Source organism: Fukomys damarensis, unplaced genomic scaffold (assembly GCF_012274545.1).
Source record: "Fukomys damarensis isolate Sample0158 unplaced genomic scaffold, DMR_v1.0_HiC HiC_scaffold_14, whole genome shotgun sequence".
In the NCBI taxonomy this organism is placed as follows: domain Eukaryota; kingdom Metazoa; phylum Chordata; class Mammalia; order Rodentia; family Bathyergidae; genus Fukomys; species Fukomys damarensis.
Window position 1 is genome coordinate 3,933,711 of NW_022900926.1, and position 25,437 is coordinate 3,959,147.

The window sequence follows — 25,437 nt, forward strand, 5'->3', positions numbered from 1 at the left end:
TCCAGATTTATTCCTGGAACTAGGTGTTACTTTGATTCTAAAACCAGGGAAAGACCCAACCAAAAAGGAGAATTGCAGGCCAATCTCCCTAATGAATATAGATGCAAAAATTCTCAATAAGACAATGGCAAACAGAATACAGAAGATCATCAAGAAGATCATACACCCTGACCAAGTCGGATTTATCCCAGGGATGCAAGGATGGTTCAACAAATGTAAATCAATAAATGTAATACACTGTATTAACAGACTCAAGGACTAAAACCGTATGATCATCGCAACAGATGCAGAAAAAGCATTTGACAAAATTCAACACCCATTCATGATAAAACCCCTAGAGAAAATTGGAATAGATGATTTTATCTCAACTTGATAAAGGCTATCTATGAAGAGCCAACAGCCAACATCATACTAAATGGTGAAAAACTGAAAACTGTGCTCTCTTCAGCAGCTCATATACTAAAATTAGAACAACACAGAGAAGACTAGCATGGCCCCTGTGCAAGGATAAGATGCAAATGCGTGAAACGTTCTGTATTTTTCCTCCCTCTGTCAAACCTGTTCTCCCTCTCAGGTACTTCTAGCCCAAACTCCATCCTCCACCCATCCCAACTCCCACTTCAATCTGGCCAATACGCACTGCTCACCCTCCCCTACCCTATAACCAGGACAGCTCTTCCATCTCCTCACGTGCTTCTTCACCTCTGACATCTGGTGACCCTTCCTCACCTCCGCCATCTTGTGACCCTTCCTCACCTTCGCCATCTTGTATTCTTCCTCACCTCCGCCATCTTGTGTCTCTCCACCACACACCCGCTCTCTCCCTGCTCCTCCAGCCCCTCCCACACAGGCGAGTGAGTTAACAACCACTTCCTTGCTTGCTCTTCCTTCCCAGCTTCCTTGAAAGAGAGAGGAAAGCAAGACTCTGCAAAAAAAAAGTAAAATCCTCTCCTGGCCCTGCCTATTTACATATTAACAACTTGTTTGGCAGGCTGTATTACCAAGAAATTCCATGTATTATTTTCTATATAAATACTGTAAAATGAAATATAAGGTTTCAAAACAATTCAAAGAAAATGTAATGTTTAAGATCAGTGCTCAAATACCAAATACTAGGTCACAGCCCAGTGCTGGCTACAGACTGCTTGCTCCATAGTAAAATCAGCTGTGATATTCGGCCAGGCAGGAAAATCTTTAAAAAAAAATGTGTGTGTGTATATATTCTGGCTAATTGACAAATGTATCTTTCATCTTCCACTTAAAATAATGTATGATTGGTGTTTGGTTTCCAGATGTTTAATCAATGTATTTGAAACATTTCTTTTACATTGCAATTTGTTAAATTATAATTACAGGATTAGCTTGAACTTTTCTGTACTTTCTGCTTACAGACTTCTGACAATTACTATAACACAAGATTATGCTACTGTTATATATGCTTTTACTCCTTCTGATTCTAATTACAAGATATCTCTGTTAACTGACCTGCAAAAGTTTTGACTAGTCTTAGTTAAGAGATGTTACAATTCAATTGGCCAAATATATTTGAGTGCATGCTAATTTCATAAGTTGTCTTATATGTTTGCCTGTGTCTATCTAATTATGTAGTTGAGACTGACCTGGAACTCACTATGTAGCCCAGGCTGGTCTCAAACTCACAGTGATCCTCCTGCCTCAGCCTCCTGAGTACGGGGATTACAAGCATGTGCCACCATGCCTGGCTCTGTCCAATTGTATTTTTGATAAATGTTTTTAAAGGCATGGCCTCCTTTTCTCCCAGGTTGCTAGCTGTGCATATATATTGCATATATATGTGTGTGTATGTCTGTGTGTGTGTGTGTGAGTATTTTATTGGTTACAAATAAATTGTTAATTGCTACAACCTGATTTTACAAGTTAAACAAAACTGTCAAGATAATTAAGACATACTCCCAATAATCATTGCTAAATATGCTGTTATAAAATGTTTACATTGGTTATCATCAAAGGGTTGAGTTCTAAATATGTTATTGTGATATGTTTATATTGGTCATCGTCAAAATGTATTTTCTGTGGAAAAATAAGGTGTTATTAAAAAAGATCTTTTTGGTATGAGTTACATTACAGGAATAAGGCTTTGTATAATTATAATAACTATTATTACTACTTTTTTGGTGCACAAAATATATTCATATTGTCTGCCTATACAGGCCTCCAGCATATTGTTTATGGCAATAACCTTTTGATCCAGGTATTCGCCCTTCTCTTCCACTCCACCTACCCATGATTACAAGTACATTTGTAGGCCCATACACTTTCCTTAGATGGCATCCTATTAAAAGTTAATAATTTAAGTAAGAGTTTTTTGGTTTTTTGTTTGTATGTGCTTTTAGAGGGGAATAAATACATTTAACAATGTCTATTTTATACTAAAATACATATCTAAGTTTGTTGCAAAGATAATGTCATCATGATTGTCATGGTAAAATATTATTATTACGTGTAGCTCCTGATTCCAAGTTTTTTCTGCTAATATTCTACAGGAAATCAATTACTAGAACAACTGTGATTGATAAAAAATAACAGTCCTCTAACTATATTTTAGATTACAGGGTGTTTGCTATCCAGATAAAGTTATGATAGTTAAGCTCCTACTATACTACTGATGTCACTGATCTTCTCTTCTGGGTGTTTAACCACCAAAGGTCAAAAACCAACACTAAAAGGTAACTGGGCTAAGAAGACTGCCAATATTTGGCCCTCACCCTCCAAGGTCATCAAAGATCCAAGGTACGAAGGAACCTTTTGGACAACAACTTACATCTTTGGTAAGTCACCAAACCTCCTGAGCAGGGAGATTGCTAGACACCAAAGGACAAATGTAACACGTGCCAAAGGAGGGTCACCAAGAGAAAAAAATCTCCCACACTTTCACTGAAAGCAATTTGGTCAAGCAAGGCCATGACCCATCCTACTGGCTGACACTGACAGAAGAGCTGAGAGGCTCGATGCATGGTTCCAAAATAATGCCTAAAGAAACTTAACTGACCTTGACAGATAGCAAGAGGTTCATATTGATTAATACAGGTCTCACTTTAACTTGGTCTTAAATACCCAGCAAGAAAGAATAACCAAAAGAGGCAGTCAATGAACAGGTACTAGTGATAGAGAGACTTTCGAGGCCCACCACTCCACCTCCCTATAAAGGGAAAGCTCTCCAAGTGGTAGACCAGATACCCAGTCTCAAAAAAGACTACACCTATTCAGTACCACCCCCACTATCTGCCTGTCAATATCTCAGACTGTTCGATGTTTATGTCTGTTTGCCCCCACGTATTCACTGCAATTCCTGTCCCCCTAGATTTTAACCTGTCTGTCTCACATACTGACAATTTATCCACAGTTCTGGGACCCTTCACTTTGGGTCTCCCTTTCCCTACACAAACCACTAACCTGACATGCACGGGGCAAAGTGACAACATCACTTGCCTTGCTTGCTCCCTCTGTATCTCAGAAGAGCACCCTGTCTGCCTGTCCAATGGCCTATGCGTCATGTGCAGCCAGGAGGCATTCTGATGCCTCAACCAATCTGAAATTTTCTGTTGCATAGTGTTTCTACGACCCTCTTGACCATCTATATGGAAACCCAGATGTTTGAAAGGATCCTCCCTTGGTCAAAGATGAACAAGAGGGCGGCCCTCCTCCTGGTCCCCTTCTTGAAGCGGGGGTCCTCACTGCATGGCAACGGGTATAGCAGGCATTTCTACCTCTACACATTTCTATCCGACATTATCAACAGAGACCTCAGAAGACATAGATAAAAAAAGCCAATCCCTAAACACAGTCTAGGACCAGATTAATTCCCTAGCAGCTGGCATGCTCCAAACAGACATGCCCTCAACATGCTAACAGCAGTCCAAAGGGAAACATGCCAGGCTCTAGGTGAAGACTGTTGCTATTTTGTTAACTAATCAGGCATAGTCAAGGGAAAGGTTAAAGAATTACAACAATGCATCAAAAACTTTAAGAAACAATGGGGTACATGGGGAATGACCCAAGACTACTCCTGGCTCTAACAGATTATGCCATAGCTACTTCCCTTATTAGGCCCACTGACCTGTGTGTGTCTTCTGGCCATGGTAGGCCCATGCCTGTTTCGCTGTTTTCAAAATTTCTTACAGGAACGCATGAGAACATTTACCAACCAGTCAGTCACGGAACTCGTCAAGATGGGGTACCAGCCACTGTGGCAGAGGGAAGATCCATCTTCCCTCACTAGAGGGAAGCCGCTGCCCCCAACATATCTAGCTTTAGCCCCAACCTTTGCCCCTTTGTCAGCTTGAAGCAGCTCCAGAAGAAGACACCTTTGTCCAAAATCCATAAAAAAAAAAGCCTGGAATGTTAAATTTCTCTTTCCTAAAGATGGCCGCTACATAAAAAGAATAGCCTTCTTCCCATAATGCCCTGCTTCTCACCTGAACATATGGCTTCTCCCACTAAAGGACAGCCTTCTTCCCATTATGCCTCTTTTCCTGTTGAGAGAGAAGCCCCTCCTAGTGATGTCACAAGCTCCCCCAATCCTTAGCCTCTACATCACTCAATCCACCCCCCCAGCTCCTATAAGCCCCAGCCCAGTCCTATAAAAAGTGCTCCCTGTTGAGGCTATGTTGCTCTCTCTTCTTTGATCAGAGGTGGCCCGGCTAATGGTCCCTGCAATAAAGGCTTGTATTGGTAAACAAACAAAAAAAGGAAAACCTTCACACCAAAATCAGGAACAAGACAAGGATGTCACTATCACCACTCCTGTTCAATATAGTTTTGGAAACATTAGCCACAGCAATTAGACAAGATAAAGAAATAAAAGCAATAATGATAGGAAAGGAAGAAGTGAAATTGTCATTATTTACTGATGATATGATACTCTACATAGAAGACTTAAAAACCTCTGCTAGAAGACTCCTAGACTTAATTAACAGATTCAGTAAAGTAGGTAGTTGCAAGATAAATATGCAAAAATCAATAGCCTTTTTGTACACAAATAACAGATTCAGTGAGAGTGAAATTAGGGAAATGATCCTTTTCACAATAGCACCCAAAAAACTGAAATATCTAAGAATCAATCTAACAAAGGAAACAAAAGACCTTAACATTGAGAACTACCACACTCTGAAAAAAGAGACTGAAGAGGATATAAGATAATGGAAAGACATCCCTTGATCCTGGATAGGAAGAATCAGTAAAGTGAAAATAGCCATACTTCAAAAACTGCTATACAGATTCAATGCAGTCCCTATTGAAACCTCAACAGTATATCTCACAGAACTAAAGAAAACAATCCAAGAATTCATTTGAAATCAGAAGAGACCTAGAATAGCAATAGCAATTCTAGACAACAGAGACATGGCAGCAGGTATACAATCCCTAACTTGAAACTATACTACAAAGCCATTGTGATAAAAACTTCATGGTACTGGCAAAGAAACAGATCCAAGGATCAGTGGAACAGATTAGAAGATGCAGAAACAACTCCTGACATACTCAGCTACCTCATCTATGACAAAGGAGCCAAACACCCTCTCTGGTGGAAAGAGAAACACCCTCTCTTTAATAAATGGTGCTGGAAAAACTGGATTTCAACTTGTAAAAAATTAAAACTAGATCCATATCTTTCACCAGGCTAAAATCCAAGCAGATTAAAGATATAAATACTAAAACAGAAACACCAAACTTTCTGGAAGATAAGTTAGGTAGAACTCTTGAAGATATTGGCACAGGAAAAGACTTTATGAACAAGTCTTCAGTAGCAAGGGAACTAGCACAAAGAATCAACAATTGGGATCTCATCTTTTTGAAAAGCTACTGCACTGCCAGAGAAATCACAAGTAGAGCTAAGAGACAACCCACAATGTGGGAGCAAATTTTTACCAGCTGCTCCTCAGTCAGACAAAGGACTACTATCTAGAATATATGAAGAACTCAAAACAATTAGCCCCCCCAAACATACAGACCCAATTCAAAAATGGGCATCTGAAATGAACAGACATTTCTCGGACAGAGAAGTAAAAGCAGTAAATAAACATATGAAAAAATGTTCAACATCACTGGCCATTCAAGAGATGCAGATGAAAACAACACTGAAATTTCATCTCACCCCAGAAAGAATGGCTGCTATTAAGACATGCTGGCAGGATGGTGGGGAGATAGGAATCCTTCTTCATTATTGGTGGGAGTGCAGACTGGTGCAACCACTGTGGAAATCAATATGGAGATACCTCAAACAACTAGGATAAGAAGTCCGATTTGACCCAGCTAGTCCTCTGCTGGTTATCTTCCCAAAAGAATGAAAAGAATCATACCATAGTCATCTGTGCTCACCCATGTTTATAGCAGCACAGTTTGTAATAGCTAAAACTTGGAAACATCCCAATTGCCCATCAGTTGGAGACTGGATAAAGGAGGTGTGGTTTTTCTATAAAATGGAGTAGTACTCAGCCATAAAGAATGAGAAACTAGAGAGATTTACAGCTAAGTGGATGCACACTGAGGCCATACTCTTAAGTGAAATAAATAGAACACATGTGTAAATACTGAATAGTTTATCTGTTGCGAAAAACTAAAAGTGTAAATAAGGATCAAAATGTACAATTGATATTGTGTAATAGGAAGAAAAGGCCTAAAACAGCAGAGGAAGTGGGAGGGGCAGGAGAAAGGGAAAAAGGGAAAAGAAAATATGCAAAAAGGAAAAACATGAAAACAATGTGTTGGGGCTGAAGGGAGGGCTGGGGAATGGGGAAAAATAAGAACCAAGACAAGTCATGTAAAGGTAAAAGATCCCAATGATGAATGTAACTGTGTTGTACACCTAAAATGTATCAATAAACTTAATAAAGATTTTTTAAAGTATTCTGGTGCAATGGGAAGCCATTTGAGGAGGTTTAATTGGAGAAGCAATAGAACCCAATTCAGGATTGTAGGAGCTTAATTTAGCTGCTCTGCAAAGCGCTGACAATAAAGGGGGCAAAGCAGAAATGGGAAAGAGCATGGAGCTACTCAGAGTCTAGGGAGGAGATGCTGATCCTAGCGCTGGAGCATGATAAGGAGAAGAGAGGACAGCTTGGATTTGGGATGCAGCTATTGGAGTGGAGCTGATAGGACTGAGCTTGGGGAAAGGGGCAAAGAGAAGGGTCAAGGACACACGGGGCACTGCATTAGCTGGAAGTCTGGTCCTCACACTGCATAATTTTGAAATCTCTGACAAATATTTTGCTATTCTAAGGCTGTTTTCTCATCTTTATAACAATGGCAATAACTAGAATTAATAGTGTTGGAAAAGGTAAATTTTGAGCTATATCTAGTAGAGTGCCTAGAAGTTAGTTGGTCCTTAGCCAATTTAACACTCTCGAGGTATGCAGAAATCACCATTTGTTCTGCAGAACTTGTGACTTCTGTAAGACACTTAATAAAATGTCTCCTGGTATTTGGTGAAAGACTGCGTCATCATAGCAGATAGACTGACTGCCAAACAGGCACTGAGACCCAGCCCGCTCTCTGAAGGCTTATCCCTCTGTGCCTGAACCCTTGGCTGGGCAAATGCTCAATGCTTGGCTGACGCTGGATAAAGAGGGAGACACAGTGAGTATTGAAGGCTTACATGACATCAGACCAGAAGAGAGCTAATGCAAGAGATGTTAGAATCAGGACTCAACATATTCTCAACAGGCTGACAGCACGGGGCAGAAAAAACAAGAAGAAATTTAATAGCTAGAAACATGAAGTTCTGTAGTTGTGGGGTTTTTTTGTTTGCTTGTCTGTTTTGTTTTTAAGGTTAGCCTCACATGTACAGGGCTAGCAGCATCGGCAGCTAGAGCTGACGGCAGGGTCAGAAGGGACTCACAGCATGCCTGAGTCTGCAAAACAGTAAAAACTTTCAGCTGCATTAATAGAAATCTAGTGTCCAGGGCAAGAGAAGGGACAGTCCTGCTTTCTGTGCTCCAATCAAAGTCACCTGGAACACATCCATTTGCCAGGCCATGATTTATTGTTTTATTATTGAGGACAGTCCATCATAGAAGATGGAAATTGTAGGGATGCAAAATTATAACAAGCAAAGATCTTATTCTCTAAGGTATCACAGCAGATCAAGAGGAAACTGGCATAGGAGGGGGGCAGGGAATAAAGGCCTCAGAAAAGGTAGCAATAAAAAGTTATCCAGGGGCTTTGAGATCACCTATTAGTCACTGCCCAATGTAGAAATCAAAGAACTTGGACTCCTTCTGTAGGTAATGGGGCAGCCATTGAAAAGGTTGGGATTGGGGAATGATATAATTGAAGTTGTGTTTCCAGAAAGAAAGAAAAATAGGCAGCCATTTACAAATTGTCTCGGAAGGCAATATCTTACCCTCCAATTCCTTTTCCCATGGGATCTGAACACCAGTCTTGGTGGTGGCAGTGAAGCTGGCCTCACCGCCTCTTAGGCTGGTGTAGAGCAGACAGGCTAGTTTCAAATAGGGTTAAAAAAATAATAATATAACAGCAACAATAACAATAACAATAATAATAATAATAAAGGCAACATCTTACCATGTGGGATTCAGTCACGAGGGGTAGAACCAGAAAAAAATAAATGGAAATTTCAAGGAGAGAGATTTTGATTCAATATAATGGATAAATTCCTACTCCTCTCGCTGTCCCAAAAGGAAAGACTCCCTGGTGAGCAGCTGAGCAGCTGCTCAATGGCAGAGTCCAAGCAGCAGCCCGATAGCCGCAAGTCAGGCCCTGCACGCACTGAGGCGCTGCTGTCCCTCACGGCTTGCCGTCAGCCCCGGAAACCCGGAAGTCCACGCTTTCAGGGAGTACCAACTTCTGAGGAATTGACTTGGTAAACGTGTTTGTCGTATGCTTTTTGCTAGATGCATATTGTTCTTTCTATTGTCCATGAAATACTAATATGTACTTTTAAAATGTAACATCATATTTTATTAGAAGATATTACATTTTTTTCTGTTTTTGTTACATTTTATTTCAATTTAAAATTTACTCATGTTTTGAATAATTTGATGAAATAATATTAGTTTTGTTTTTAGTGTCAATAAAGAATCCCCCTGAAGTGAAATGAGTTCTGGAGCATTCACTTTAAAATATAAAGCTCATAAAATAAAAATTGATAGCAACAAATATGTATATTTTTGGATTGTCAGTTAATGTAACCAATAGGAACAATCTGGATGCTGTGTTCCTCGTGTGTTAACCGTGCACAAATAACACAAATACAGAAACAGTGACTTAAAGTTTTAACCCAAAAGTTTAATTTCAAAGATAATAATGGAAGATACTCATGATTTAATCAGAAATTATCATTTTGATTTTTTTAACAAAGCATTTTTTTCAGGTTTTTGTTAACCTTATACTTGTCCTCAAAATCGTCCACAAAATACCAAAGCATATGCAACAAAAACGCATGTTCCCCTTTTTACAGAGAGAAAGTGAAAATCATCATCATGCCGTCGCAGGCCAGGGAGAATCATGGGAGCAGCAGGAAGGACCGTGGTGCGGGCTTTGTGTGTCGAATCTCACACAACAGCAGTTGTGCCTTCAGCCCAGGCCTGATTAACTCCCTGCCTCATGCTGAATGAGAAGGAAAGCTGTCCAGGTTTTCCTGAGGCACTGCAGAGGGAACAACAGGTATCAAAAGTCTCTTTTCGCAAAATAGTTTTGACCAAATATTACTTAATTGTCATTAAGAGGAAATTTACCCTGAGGACACTAGACTTCTGCTTAAAGACATCACCAGTTTAGGTAGAATTTGTGTTGCCATCTTGCTAGAAAAGGCAAGAAGATATGAACATCTGTGAAATGGAAAGATTTTCTTTTTCCCTCACAGTGCTAGAATCGAACCCAGGGCCTTGCACACAACAGGCAAGCGCTACATCAGAGCACCTCCCCAGCTTCTGAAGATACACAGTTTTTAGTGCAAAGTAGTACGAAATCAATCAGATAATATTAGACAACAAAATGTGGACACAAGTCTACAACTGCAGCAATTGCCTATTTACTTGTGATTCCAAGTTGATTCTTGTCTTTGTGATCTTTCTCCCACTTTTTCAGAGTTTGCCTTTGAACTCAGTGTCCTGATTGGCCTCCCGTTTTAGCTGGAAGACTGCCAATCCCCAGGACAAGAGACCCACTGTCGGCTTCTTGTGCTCCCAGCTGGCAGAGCCAAGGTCGGAGACCCACAGAGGTACAAGCCTGCCAGACCTTCACAGCAAAAGAGTGGCCAGCACTGCCAGGGCCCACTGTGTGGCCCTCCTCTTACTCACCTGTTGTTTTTTTTTCTTTCTGCTTAGTTTGCTAAAATTCCCCACACTTTAAAATCAATGTTTGGTCATTCCCTCTCTTTTCACTATTCTTATTCTTCCTCATTTCATGAGTTCTCCTTTCGCAAGTGGCTTCTTACATATGATTCATTAGGTCGGAGACCCACAGAGGTACAAGCCTGCCAGACCTTCACAGCAAAAGAGTGGCCAGCACTGCCGGGGCCCACTGTGTGGCCCTCCTCTTACTCACCTGTTGTTTTTTTTCTTTCTGCTTAGTTTGCTAAAATTCCCCACACTTTAAAATCAATGTTTGGTCATTCCCTCTCTTTTCACTGTTCTTATTCTTCCTCATTTCATGAGTTCTCTTTTCACAAGTGGCTTCTTACAGATGACTCATGGTGAATTAGCAAAAAACTTGGTCATATAAACTTTTTTGATCCTACAAATTCAGTGGTACACTTTAGGTATGCATCATTGGGAGCCTCTACCTGTATGTGACATATCTTGGTGCTTGTCTTTTCCCATCCCCCTTTCCTTCCTTTCACCCACCCCTCCGGTCTTCCTAGTTACAAAGCTTTGTATGTGCACAGCAATAGACGCTCACCGATGTTTATAGCGGCACAGTTTGAAATAGCTAAAGCTTGGAAACAGCCCACATGCCCATCAACTGGTGACTGGATAAAGAAGATGTGCTCTTTTTATGAAATGGAGTTCTACTCAGCCATAAAGAACAAGGAACTAGAGAGATTTATAGCTAAATGGATGCACATTGAGGCCATACTTTTAAGTAAAATAAATAGGACATGCATGTAAATATAGAATTGCTTCTCTGGTGTGAGAAACTGAAAGTGTAAATGACCAAAATGTATAATAGATAACGTGAAATAGAAAGCAAAGGTGCAAAAAGGAAGAGGAACTAGGGAGAGGGGCGGGAGGAAAGGAAGGAAGGAAAAGAAAAAAAGAGAAAAGAAGGAAAAATGGCAGCAAAGCTCTCGATCATAGAAACTTTAAGCTCTTCTTCCCTATTCCTCTGGAATCCTTGTGTGCTAACGTGGAAGTATAAAATTCCCTCCAGCAAAGAAGAAAGCAGCAACTATTTCCATGGTGACAGCATCAGAAATTAATTTCATTAAATGCGCACTTGTATAATACTAAGGAAAAGAAAACTCCAACATCTACGGAGACATTGAAGAAAGCAGCAACTATTTCCATGGTGACAGCATCAGAAATTAATTTCATTAAATGCGCACTTTGTATAATACTAAGGAAAAGAAAACTCCAACACCTACGGAGACACCGTTCTCTGCACTTTCCTTTGGAAAGCACACACCGGACTCAGTACTCCAGCCCTGGGGAGCAGAGTTGATGGCCAAAGCCGTGGCCGGACCGAGGACCCGCAGGGCCAGCAGGCGCAGGAGCAGAGCCGGCACCAGGGATTCCTTCGCATTTATTCGGCAGCTACAGTCGTTGGTGCACCTCATTTGAAAAGGTGCCCGAAAACTCCAACTGGAGAATTACAGCCGTAATAATCATATTTAACCATCATCGTCATCATACAACAGTAGTAAAGGCTGGCCCTGGGCTCGGAGCTCCGGGAGGAACTCGGATCTCCTCTGGGAGCAGAAAGCTGGGAGGGAGGCGGCGGGAGAAGACATCTGTAAGTAACTTGGGAAAGGCAGGGCAATTTGGAAGTTCCCTGTCCCTTAAAGAGCGGGGAAGCCGCTGAACGCACAGAAGGCACAGAGCGCAGCCGCTGCAGCCAGACTGAGCAAGGGAGCGTGCGGTCCTCCAAGCAGGGCCTTTGGTGGGAGACTGCAGCGGGCATCGAGGGAAAGGCGCCCTGTCGCTTCGCGTCAGATGGGGTCCGGGGGTCCTGTCGTCGTCGTCATCATCATCATCATCACGCTGCCCCATAACGTACACGTGCAGGCTCTTTCTGTGACTCGGATACTAAAGAGCAGCTTAAAGCGCTGGCCCCAAGTCCACGCCCGCCTTCCTGCTCGGGGGAGAGACCCTGCCGCCTGCACAGCGCTCTCCCCTGCTTGTCTGTTAACATTTTGCAATCGTTCTTGTGGACATCATAACAAATAACATCAATTCGTGTTCAAACTAATGATTGATGAGACCGTGGAGAGGGGCGGGACACTTTCTCCAGTCTCCTTTACCTCAGAATTCGAGACTTCCTCGTGACCAACTTCTTGACAGACTCTGGAAGTGACTTCGTCTCCGCGTGGCTGAACAGCAAGGTCTAGCTCTTGAGGGAAGTACAGGAACCTCTTTGGTTCCCACTGTTTTACTGTAGTAATGTGTTTTTGCTGGGAAACTGCCTGTTTGCCTAACATTTCTTTTTTACTCTTTGAACATGTTAGCAATTTTAACTACAGTGGGCCCTTGACTTATGAACTCGATTAGTTGCAAGAGCTGGTTGTAACTCAAGTTGGTCGACTGAAGGCTCGGGCTCTCTCATACAACCCTCAAAGCCTCTCTCCTCTCAGTCCTTAGGGAGACACTGGTCCAGGATCTCTCAGTTAACCCCACACGGGAATGGATGGACTTTCTCTAAGGGTTAAGTCTGTATCTGAGACCATCTGGAAGTACAAGCGGCCAGCATTTGGGGCATAATGCAAGACTTTGTTCATACATTAAAACTAAAATTCCAGCCATAACTCAAGTTGTTTGCCAGGCCAGTAGTGACTCAAGGGTCCACTGCATTTGTAAGTGTTACTATTTTATCAAATTGAAATTTGACAATGCATGGCATCTCATTTCAGAGCAGTTGTGCTTTTTCTCTCCACGAGAATTAGGGTTTGCTCAAGGTGGAAAAAGGGCAGTACAGACCCCAAGGGAGAGGGTGGGAGAGGACTGAACTGTTTTGGAAGCAGAGGGGCTTGCGGTGGGAGGAGGTGAGGCAAGTAAGGACATCAGGGCCAGAGGAGCTCTGCTGAGGCTGGCGTGCTGCGTGAGAGCAGAGGGAAAACTCAGAATGCACCCGGGGCCAGTGCTGGATGGACGGAAGGGAGAGCCCTGGAGCGGTCGGAAGAAAGCCAAACAGAGACAGGTTCACACTCAAGCAAGATGTGAAGGTTAGAGGCTGCCAAGTGGAAGAAATTTAATTCTGGGAGCTCACACATCTGCCTTTCCCAAGTGCCGGCAGATTCACACTGGGCTGATGGGGCCTGGCCTGACCTGGGCAGCAGCACCGAAGAAATGGTGGTGACGACTTCCTGAGGGGAGCCTGTGGGCCACAGCTGTGCTGCTTGCATCGAGTAAGTGCACCCCTTCCCTCTGGAGTCCGCGGCAGGGGTCCTGATGGCTGCTCCGTGGTCTGAGAAGTCAGGCGGCCCGTCCAGACCTCGGGTCCTGAGTCCTCAGGGAGCGACCAGAGACCCCAGTTTCTTCCTCTGTTCGGGCACATTCCGCTGTGTCCAATCTCAGAACAGTCACTGGTGCAGTCTTAGCTCATAGCTCTTCCAAAAGAACTCTGAAAAAGCTTCTAGTCCTTGGCACATTTATAAGTTAACATCTGTATTTTTCCAAAGTGTATAATAGTTATAAACGTTATAATTCTTACATTGTTTAAATACAGAAATTGTAAAATAAAATCTTTTCCTCACCTTTAATCTATCCAGTGGAATTTATAATGTTTAATACCAATTATCATTCATTTTAAAAATAAATGAACAATTTTTAGCTGGGTACTGTGGTACATGACTATAATCCCAGCCTGCAGAGAGGCTGAGGCAGGAGAACCACTGAGTTCTAGGTCAGCCTGTGATACATGGTGAGTTCAAGGCCGGCCTGGACTGCAGAGCAAGATCCTATCTCAAAAAAGCAAAGAAATAAATTAAATAGAATAAAATGAGAATTTTTAAGTTACTGCTTGACCTATTCCCCCCCTCTCTAAGTCATATTTCCAACCCACTTGCCCCCACAGACTTTTATCCTATTATATTTGTTTAAAATCTATATAGAATGCTTTGCCATAACAAAAATAAAAACATTAAACAGTTTTTGACATTTTTACATTTAAATTCTGTTATTTCGGAATCTTAAGAGTTGGAGCAATTTTGTCAGACTTGACTGATTAATCCAGGTATTACTTGATGACAGTTGACTAGGACATTACAAGTAGATCATAAAACTACAACTTCACAAGGAATGCATAATTTAATGAAATGATTCTTGCCTTTTTTTCAACTGGTTGATGTATTCGTGAATAAATAGTCCCTGTTATTAGAATGAGTCAGAACTTTGCAAAAAGTTAATAGCAAAGCAGAGTGAAAGTGTTTGGCGACTGCGGGGTGTGATTTACCAAAGACACACTAGTCGTCATTGCCAAGTCGTGTTGATATTAAAAAATGAGGAGAAGGCTGGCGCGGCATGGCCGTGATTGGAGGCACTGGCTATACTGAGAGCTGGATGGTGAAGAAATAGTCTCCCCTGTGTGTTCACGGTGAAGCAACAGTGTGAACGACTTGGGCTGTGACTGGCTGGGGGCTGGCTCCAAGGTCTACGGGTCTTGGTCCCTCCGGCGCTGCTCCCCTACCGGGCTTCCCTGTCCCAAGCGACTGAACCGCTTTGCTCCTCGGTGGTGCCCTCTGGCTCACTGTTCCCAACTTGGAGTCAGTCTGCCATAGGCAACAAATCTCTGAAGCCAGAGGCAGAGTCAAACCTCTCCCCCTGCAGTGTGGCTGTTGGACAGGGTGTCTCAGCATCAGAGAAGCTGAATAACACACGCTGCAGGTGAGAAGATACTGCAGAAAATGTAGAAGACTGTGACAGTACACTTTGCGGCACGGGCACCTGACGTCCGCACTCAGAGGAGGAGTGGTCATTGTTTGCTCACGGTTTCAGGGTTCAATCCCTGATCAGTTGGCTCCAAGGCAGGAATGTCAGTGGGGAAGGGCAGCAAAATCGCGCAGCAGGGTGTTCGGAGCAAAGCTGCTCATTGCATGATGAGGGACAGAGGAGAGGGGCTGGGAAAAGCTCCAGAGTGGGAAGGGACCAGGACAAGGGACCAGGGGTAGCACTGAAGGCCACACCTCCACGACACACCCAGGAGTGTGCTTTCCTTGACCCTCAGCAGCTCCCAAGCTGATGACAATCCAGTTTAAGCCCCCATTACTTTTCTATAATAAATTTTGACTTTTATATACGTAACTAAAATCACATTTTTTATAATTGTATTTTAACAGTGATTCATCAGAATCTAATGTAAAACTCTTTAGCTTTGCTTTTATGAAAAATATGAGACTGAAAATCACCTTGACTAAATCTACCTCCCAGATACTTATATTTGGAACTCTGTCTCCTTGTCCATATGTAATTGCATTAAAACAAAGAAACAAAAACGCACAAAAATTTCCATTTCTCTGGAACAATACTCCATGATGGCAAAACGAGAGGTCGCAATACTGCATTTTAAAATGAGAGCTCTGTCCCCTCTTTCACGGTAGATTTGCTACAATGGGAACTATGATTTGCTCTCTGCCTGCGATCCCCTGGTTCACAGATTCTAAAACCTTCAGAATCTCTGGTGTTGGACGGGGTTGGTTGCCATGGAAACCACCCAGGTGATGAAAGCCGAAATTTTAGCCCCACCCCAACCTCCAAGATGGTGAGAGGGCCCACAGGCGGGTTTGATGATCCCGACACTATATAAGGAAGCCTCCTCCATAGTCCCCTGGAGCACAGAGTCCAGAGAGCTGGACTGCTGGACCTGCAGAGGGTCTTGGGAGGGAGGTGTATTTGGCATGGGAGCGGAGCCACTGCTTCCCTCTCTGGACCTTGCCCTGCCCCTCTCTTCCCTCGGACTGTTCACCCATGTCCTTTGTCACAAATAGGCAATCAAAGCAGTGTTTCCCTGAGTACTGTGAACCTGTCCAGCAAATCAGCTGAACTTCAGGAAGGGTCACAAGGACTCAAGTCATGACCAGTCCGTCAGAAACAGAGTTCACAGCTGGAGGATGTGCCTGGCATCCGAAGCGAGGGAAAGCACTGTGGGACAGAGGCCTCCACCTCTGAGATGTCTCTGCTACCAGGTCATGTGAGAAGCTATTTAAAATTTGCAGTGTGCCGGGTGTGGTGATGCATGCCTGTAATCCCAGCATTCGGGAGGCTGAGGCAGGAGGATCACCGTGAGTTTGAGACCAGCCTGGGCTACATAGTGAGTTCCAGGTCAGTCTCAACTATATAGTGAGAACCTGTCTCAAAAAAAACCAGCCAAACAAACAAAAAAATAAAATAAAATTTGCAGTGCATGCAGATGGTGTTTGCCACAGAATTACTTGATAAATGTTAGCTTGAGTCTTCTGTGAGGGTAGGAAGTAAAAGGTTTTCCAGTGAGAATTTTCAACACCTTGACCAGACAAGAGTCCTATGAACTCCGCCAATAGAGTCCTTAGAACATCTTCAGGTTCTCCCAGCTACTTAAGTCTGAGGGCCACCTACACGTGATGCAAAGTATTTTTGAGACAAAGAGGAGAAAAATCATATTAACAGGTACGGGTTTGAAAACACCCGCTGTGCTCACAATCTGTGATCTTGACCGTGTTTCTCCAGCTCTGGGTTTCGGGTTTCTGATCTGTATCGGTGAGAATCACCATCCTGGAAACTGGTTGAGGGATAAATGAGGCAGTGTCTGAAGAATCTAACAGCGTGTCTTTCCTGGACCAAGGTGAGCAAGAAACAGTGCATTGCTCTTAACACATTTCTTAACTTCCTAGTAGATAATTATATTTATTCCGCAAAATCTGTTGAGGATTTGAGACAATAAATTTACTGTTTTTCTCCCTCAGTGGAGGGTCAGAGTCTTTTGTTTGTTGAAAAGTTTGGGTATGAGATTCAGTAAACATTTACTGAGGCCTCACCATGTGCCAGACACGGTGTGCAGTGCCTGGAATGCAAAAATTCTTAAGATGCAGTTTCTGGCCTCAAGAAGCTCACAATTTGGCCAAGGAAATGAATGAGCCTACGAACTATTATAATGAGCTGACTTCTTGCGTAGTCAAGATATTTATTAACCTCTGAGAGAAAAGTCTCAGAAAGGGGATGAAGATAGACATTCCGAGTGTGAGACGGCGTATGCATATTACTGCATCAGGGAGTGGGAGTCAGAACAGGAGAGTAAGAGGAGAGCTGAGCGGCAGAGCAGAGATGTGGGGCGCACCGGTCCTGTACAGGCCCAGCCAGGGCCCAGCTCCACGGCGGAGAAGCAACACTACAGAGGCAGAGGGAAGGCGAAGACTCCATCTCAGAGGTGAAAGGCGCCTGAACACAGCCGGGAGGAGGGTAGGGAGCAACAGCGGTGCACATGGCCCTAGGTCTGGGTTCCGGGCCACCATCCGCCTTCCAAAGAGCTCACCCTGCTTTCCACACCCTTGCTGCCAGGTGCTGAGCTTGAAATGACACTGTAAGGACTGGCCTAGATAAATGACAAGAAGGAGACGTTAATCGGGAGAATAAAATTGTGGAAAGATGGCATTTTGATTTTATCTAAACTTTCAAATAAAGATGGTGTTTGTTTTCAGAAATAACGAGGAAAAAGAGAAAACGCTTAAAGCACAGGGACGAGAAGAGAGCTGAAAGAGGGGCTTCCTCACTCACTGGCCTTTTATCTTTTCTCATTCAACAATGCCAGTGGTCCACGATACCCAAATCTCAAGTCTGCATCTTCAGGATTTCGTACAAGAGTCAACCTGTTCGAGGTCTGGGTTTTAAAAGAAAAAAATATGGACTGGATTTTTTAAAAAGTATATTATATGCTATTATTCACTTCCTATGTCCTTAATGAAGTAGATTTTAAGAAAGTTATCAATATGTTATACATGAAACCAGCAGGACTAAGGCTGTGTGAGAATTTTATAGTTCCGTATAGAAAAAAAAATATGTTTGAATTATGTGTTGTAGGCTTAGAATTTTACCAGATGGCCAGACATTATGTCTGGATAGTTGCTCATGAGAAAATATTTCAGAAAATCCACCAAAAGCAGTCTTGGTCTAGCTGTTCTCCTTAAGTGAAAGATGTGGCTTGCATCTGGAATAAAAGATAAATAGAAATTAAATGACTGTCCAAGAGAAACAGAATCATTTTCAAGCTTGAAAATACTAACAGTATACTATTAGACAATAGCAAGCATAATATACTCAATTTTGGTGGTGAGGTCTAGATCTCAGGGAAAATGGAGATACGTAGAGTTCTTACTTTCACTGTTGTGTACTCTGAAGTTGTAAAGGTAAGTTAAATGAGGCAAACGAATGTATTTATTAAAAGAATGGCTTGATATTAATTACTGATTACTTTTTTGCATTGGGCTAAATATTTAATATAAACTATTGTGTTAGTTACTTTTCTCATTGCTGAGACAAAATATCCAACATCCAAAGTTAAAGGAGGAAAGGTTTATTTGGGTTTAGAGTTTGTACAGGTTTCAGTCCATTCTCAGCTGGCTTCAAGGCAGGGTGGCTTAGCAGACAGACATCACCGAGGAGAAACAATTCAGGGTGGGCAGAAGGCTACAAAACAAAAAGGGCGGCCATAACTCTTTCTATCCTTTATATCATATCCAGGCTACTTAGGGCAGACAGCACTCACACCCTTAATCCTAGTGCCCTTGGTCCTAACATTGCACCACAGATCCCCAGTGTCACACATTCTAGACCCAGCCACCTCTGACCAAAGGAGGCTTTTGGTGGGACATCCAGACATAAACCATAACAACTATATTTTTCAGTCCTCCAGACTATTCTAGTTTTACTCCTCCTTCATACATAGGTAAAAATGATTGTTGGAAAATAAAGGGAAGTGAAAGCTAACATGTAGGGCTGAGTGTCTCCCTGTGGTAGACTGCATGCCTAGCATGTGCGAGGCCCTGCATTAACTCCCCAGCAAGAAACACAAAGCAAAGCTCAGGAATAAAAAAAGCACCCTTCATGCAGAGAACTCACCCCCACGTACACAGCCATGGGAAGAAAGCAGTGGCGTGAAGGTGGCGGTGACCTTGGGATGAACTCTCAGTGTCTATTATATGGCTCACATCGTACAAGAACTCAGTAAAAATATTCTCAGTGTCAACTACAAAAACACTCTGGGTCACACTCTGAAGCCAAAAGGATTCAAATCAGCAGTTTACAAAGAATAGTTCAGATATGATGTAGCCCTATTAGGTTTCAGTAAATAAAGAGGTCAGAGGAGATAGTTTCCATATGAGCGGAGAGGGTTTGTTTCCTAGATCATGCTGTTAATGCCTTTCTGCACAGCCTACAGTGGTTTTCACAAACTCTGAGGGAGAAAACTGAAATAAATGCTAAAGATGGCTCAGAACTCTCCCGATTTATACAGAACCCCTTCAGTCCACACATTCATTGTGCATTCCTAGGGTACCTAGTATTTGTGAAGCACAGTTCTTTGCCTCGGATTCCTGTGGTGTATACTAGACAACTAGATGGAAAATACATCAGAAAAATAATGATAATCACAGAGATTGTATTCTGTCCCAAAATGCACTTGGCCGTCACCTCAGTGATAGCTTGTGAGTACACCAGGGACACTCTTCACCCCTGGGCCCATGGGCTAAGAGTCTAAGGTGAGTGAGAAAAGGGAGCTGGAACACAGACCAGAGCAGCATCTAAGAGACTCACAGAAAATGTGTAGAAGGAGGCTGGAGAGAGAGGGTGGGAGTCTGTCCTCGGGGCTTTTCTGTTGTCCCATACAGTCGGGATTGTGCCTGCTGAGCAAGGAGCAGTCTCCAAAGGACTTTGGAGCAGTAAGTGGCATTATCAGGTTGGCATTTGAGAAAGTTTCTTCTAAAAAAAAAACTGGAGTTCCCCATGGCATTTAGAGATAGAACATAAGACAGTGAAATTTCCAGCTTATGATATCTCTTCTCCCCTGACCAAAGAGTAAGAAATGTGTTCCAATTATATTTATGGAACTGATTTTCTGATACTATGCTTCTATGTGTTGTTTTATACTGGAAGGTTGCAGTCGTTACAAATTATTCTTCTAGACAGAAGGGCTGTGCACATCTCACCCATGATTCACACAGATCACAAGGCTGTCGTGGCAGACCACAGGCTTCTGATGTCAGTTCTTTGCTTTAGAACCTGAGAGGATTAGATTTAGATTGACAGTCACCAACTTGTGATGGTTGCACTGGAGACTTTCCAACTCTTGTTGGCATGAAAGCCAAACTCATTCATTTGGGATCTTATTCCAAATTAGCTTTCTGCAGTGCCATTCTGTCGTGATGTGTGGCAGTGACATCAAGCCCCAGAGTCCAGTCACCCACATGATTGATCACAAAGGCAAAGAAGCCAGATTCCAACGTTTGGTAGATTTAGTATATTAAGTGCATTTTTAACCTCATGATGTTTTAAATAGATTTAGGAAACATCAGGAAGTAACTCCATCCGAAGTCAAAGAGCATCTGTACTTGGGGACTGAGAAAGGGAGCAGTAAGATGATTTGTCCTAATGTTACTCCGTAGTGTGAGGGGTTAAGAAAGGTGAAATTAGAGGCAGGAGATCAGAAAGGACTCTAGCGAAGAAATTCTAATAAGAAATCATGAGAACCTGAACCAATGCAGTGTAAATGAAATGGAGATTCAGTCTCAGCAACCGTGACAGCAATGGGGAAAGGAGGAATCTACTGTGATTCTTGGGTCTCTTGGTTGAGAGCACAGGACAGGAGGGCGGGAGGAGGGGGAGGTTGGATGGAGTGAGCTGACTGGAGGAGCAGGACAGATGGTCTCCAACCTACTTAGTTTCACGCACCCCTGAAACAGCCAAGTGGAAGTTTTTGCAGGAAATGAGATATATGACTTTGGAATTTAAGGAATTTAAGGAAGGGATAGGAATTTCTTGAAGCAAATGTGTGTGAGGTTAATTGATAATTAACTAATAAGCATGAACAAAAGACTGAATACTCAAATTAATAAAATCATAAATGAAAGTGGGGATATTTCTATAGATTATGTTTTACTAACATAAAAGGATTAATAATAGAATACTATGAATAATTACATTATAAGAAATCAGATAATGTAGATGAAATAGATGAATTTATAGAAATACCAAACTTACCAATGCTGGAAAACAAAGAAACAGAAAGCCTGAAAAGACCTGTATCTAGTAAGGAGATTGAATTAGTAATCAAAACCTCTCAACAAGGAAAAACCCTGTACCTGACAGCTTTATTTTTTGTGAACTGTCACCATCATTTAAAGAGCTTAACACCAATCCTTCTCAAACTTTCCTAAGAACAAAGAGGAGAAAACACCTTGTAGCTCATTGGATGAGGCCAACATTGATCTGTCAACAAAGCAGACAAAGATACTACAAGAAAAGGAAACCATAAACCAAGATCTCTTATGAAAAATGTTCAATACTCACAAACCAAAGTCAGAGCATATTATAAAGATCTTACACCACGACTAAAGGGGATTTATTCTGTAATTCAAAGATAGTTCAATAGACAAAACTCAATCAGTGTAATACATCTCATTCATAGAATGAAGGAAAAAATAATTCATGCAGAGAAAGTGTTTGCCAAAATTCAACAGTCTTTCATGATAAAAAACAATCACCAAACTGGGAATAGAAAGCCTATGGCCTGAAGTGTATCCCCTACAAATTTCTGCATCAAGGCCCCAACACCCAGAGCGATGTCTTTGGAGCAGGGCCCTGGGAGAGGTAGGTTCAGATGAGCTTGTGACGGGTGGCTGTCCTTGAAGAGGGGGCTCAAGGGCTCTCACTCCTTCTGCCAGCCTTCAGGAACACAGCGAGAGGCAGCACCCACATGCTGGGAAATGAGCCCTCCATAGAGTGTACCACCCCTAGCACCCTTATCTCAGACTTCCAGCCTTAGATGTGAGCACATCAGGTTCTGTTTGTTAAGCCACCCAGTTTTTGTACGGCAGCCCAGCCAGGCAATGCAGAGTAAAATTACCTCAACACCGTAAGAGCTGTCCTGCGAGCCCCACAGGGTACATGATGCTTGGTGGTGAAAACTAAAACACTGTCCTCAAAGATCAGCCAGCAGCAGGGACTCCCACTTTCATCCCTTCTGTTCAACCTAGGACTAGCGGTTCCTGCCAGAGCAAATCAGCAAGAGCAAGGAGGAAAGGGCAGCCAATGGGAAAGAAAGGATTAAAGCTATCTCTGTGTCCACACGTGAAGTCCCGGGTACAGAAATCCCTAGAGCTTCACAAGGTGGGTGTGTCACGGTGAATACAACACTGCCTTGACTTTGGGGGACTCCACAAGATGACGGACCTATTTTTTGAAAGTATGAAAATCTGAGCACTCAGCCAGTAGCATTTACACTTCATTTGCACTTTTTCTTTAATAGAAGCTCCCCAGCAGGTGGAAAGTAGGCACTATCAAGGCAGAACTGCTTTGACTGAATCCAGGGTCAACATCAGCACCGCTGAGTCTGTCTCTGCTGCTTCCCAGGTGCACTTCCTCCGCAAGGGTCTTTGGGGGAGTCCCATAAATCCCAGTTTCTCTGGACCACAACACTCATATAATATGCCTGAATGATCCTTTGTTTGTGGTGTTCATTAACTAATGCTTTAACAGTCTTTTTGTTTGAAATTTTAGGAAGGAAAAATATAAATAATTAGAATCATGAGAAAATTAGAAAATCAAAAGGCATACAACTGTAAAAGTCAAATTTCTATTCAAGATGACAAAAAGGGAAAGAATAACAACAAAATGCTAGACAATCATCTTCAAACGTCAAGAAAATATCCAACACTAACCTCAGGAAAGATCTACGCTATTGTAATTCAGCATAACTGTGATTTGCCACTAATAATCTTCACTAGCAGTCTGTTCTAACCCTGTGTGGGGATTCATTTTCTTTAGAATAGATTTCTCTGCACCAGGAGCCCATGTGCCCTCGTGCTGAGCCCACGCGGGGCTCGGTTTCCCTCGCATTGTCTGCCTGTTCTCAGAATGCCCGCTGAGTGGGGTTATTTAGGCCTGGATTCTAGAGAATCTGTTGTTGGGTAAAAATCCAATTTCTTTTCTGACAATTGAACATGCCTTTCCTAGGTTCTAAGTAGTTACTTAAAAGACTCGCCTAACCCCTAAAATATCACATTTGCTCTTTATAAATCATAAATGAAAGCATATGAGCTAAAAGGTGAATTTAATTATTTGGTAAAACAAAATTTTGCTGAACTTATTTAAACTCAACCTTTAAAAATACTGATTTTTTCAGTTTCAATATAAAATACAATCACTAAATGACATTTATCATCTTGCTGATAGGTGCATACTGTGATTTAAAAAGAGTAGAAGGCCCTTTATTTCACTGTCAAATCTCTTTGTTAACAAGATTTTAGAGCTATGTGTTCTCAATTGTTTAAACAGACTTGAAAAAGTTACAGCCATTTTGTAAGTAAAGCTGAAACACTTTGTGAAAAATCTCAAATTATTTCTCATGTGAGCACAAAAAGCCTTCTAAATACCTGGAGGTGCTCTGATGGTCCAGCTTCAGAATTCATATTATATATCTTTCAGCATTTAAAAAAATTTAATTTGGCTTAAACCTATATTTACTGTTGGAGAAAAAACTACATATCAATATGTGATAGTGTTTTGAACATGAATTTGACATCTCTGGTAAAAATCAGGTTATATTTCAAAGTATACATCAAGAGCTATTACCTGCAAGCTCAGAGCAAGCCAAATGGAAAATAATATTCCCAGCACTTTACTTTGGATTATGTTTATCCAGGTTCATTTGCTTCTGCACCCTCAGGAACACTAATGCTAAAGAAATTAATGTTGGCAAGAAGAGCTCTTCCCAAAAATCTTTACCTGAGACCTTAATTCCCTCTTATCTCTTGGAATGCATAATCTGTAACTTTCACGGCCACTGCAAACCAGCCCAAAATGCTCAGGAAGGCAAATGAGTGCATGCTTCAGAGTTAAGAGGATAATCGTGGAGGAGATGAGAGATACCACAGCCCTTGGGACTGGAGGGAACACTTAGCTAATTACACAGCTTGTGGGCCTCTGCCAGCTCAAAGGGCAACAGCCAGGTGGAGCGCCTTGACTTTGCCACGCGGTCTTAAAAAAAACACTCAGTTATGCTATTAGATTCACAGAGGTAGGGGCCGAGCCAAAGATTAGCTGTTAAAGCACCCAGAAACACACACTTTCTTATTCTCCTGTCAGTCTTGTTTTAGGAGCAATAGTTTCAGTCAGAAAATATGAATACTTTTTTATGACAGAGTTCTACTGCTCCTGGGAAATTTTAGTGATGACTTTCCCTGACATTGGCAATAATCCTGAGTCTTTCCTGTGTGACCTAGTTTTTCATAGACTCAACTCATAAACAGTTGGAGAGCCAGGGGCACACCCAGAAGGGTACAGGCCCTCCTCATCGAGAGAAAATAATTCACAAGAACTTTCAAAATTAAATAAAAGCATACAATTAAAATTTTTTTATCAGTATCTGCCATTTACCAGGGCCCAGGAGCCATTAGGTTACACCCTATGAATAGTCAGCTTCCGATTTTATTTAAGACTAATTTTAGATTATCTAATGATATGATTCATTCATGTAAAAGACCCCAAGGGACCCACAAAATTCCTCTGTCTTGGTCCATTTTCTGTTGCTATAACACTTCTTGACCTCAGGTACTGTACAAAGAACAGGCAATTATTGGCTTACCTTTGGAGGAGGAGAGTCCCAGAGCCTGACATCTTGGTGTCCGTGATAGCTATCACAGGCGACAGAGCATGTGTGCTACCCCAGGCCTCCCTTCCTCTTCTTGGTGAGCCCCAGACCATCCCAGCCTGATGCCCAGGCTCACAGAATGATGATTTCCTCCCAGGCACCTTACTTCCAAAACATTCACTCATGAATTTAGGGATTAAGTTTTCAAGCAGGAACATTTAAATGACATACTGATTGGAAACCTAGAATTAACAACTGAATTCAGCAAGGATTTAGAATGCAAGAGAAATACACAAAACCTTTACATTAGCACTGCATCAGTGGACACTAAAATTTGCAATCATTCAAAAAATCAAACACTGTATGCAGGTGTGAATTTAATGCAGCCATGCGACCTCTTCAGGAGACCGTCTTAGTCCCGGCTCCCATCACAGAGTAGACTTTGTAGCACAC

At 42.2% G+C, this 25,437-nt stretch overlaps 1 long non-coding RNA gene and 1 other non-coding gene across 2 annotated transcripts; both read left to right on the plus strand.

The window, feature by feature from the left end:
- Positions 1–435: 435 nt before the first annotated feature.
- On the plus strand, positions 436–542 carry LOC117286112. Its single transcript, XR_004517222.1, has one exon. It is a non-coding gene; the product is annotated as a U6 spliceosomal RNA (small nuclear RNA).
- An 8,178-nt stretch (positions 543–8,720) lies between these two features.
- On the plus strand, positions 8,721–10,332 carry LOC117285969. Its single transcript, XR_004517087.1, has 3 exons — positions 8,721–8,857; positions 9,455–9,660; positions 10,084–10,332. It is a non-coding gene; the product is annotated as an uncharacterized LOC117285969 (long non-coding RNA).
- The last annotated feature ends 15,105 nt before the right edge of the window (positions 10,333–25,437 follow it).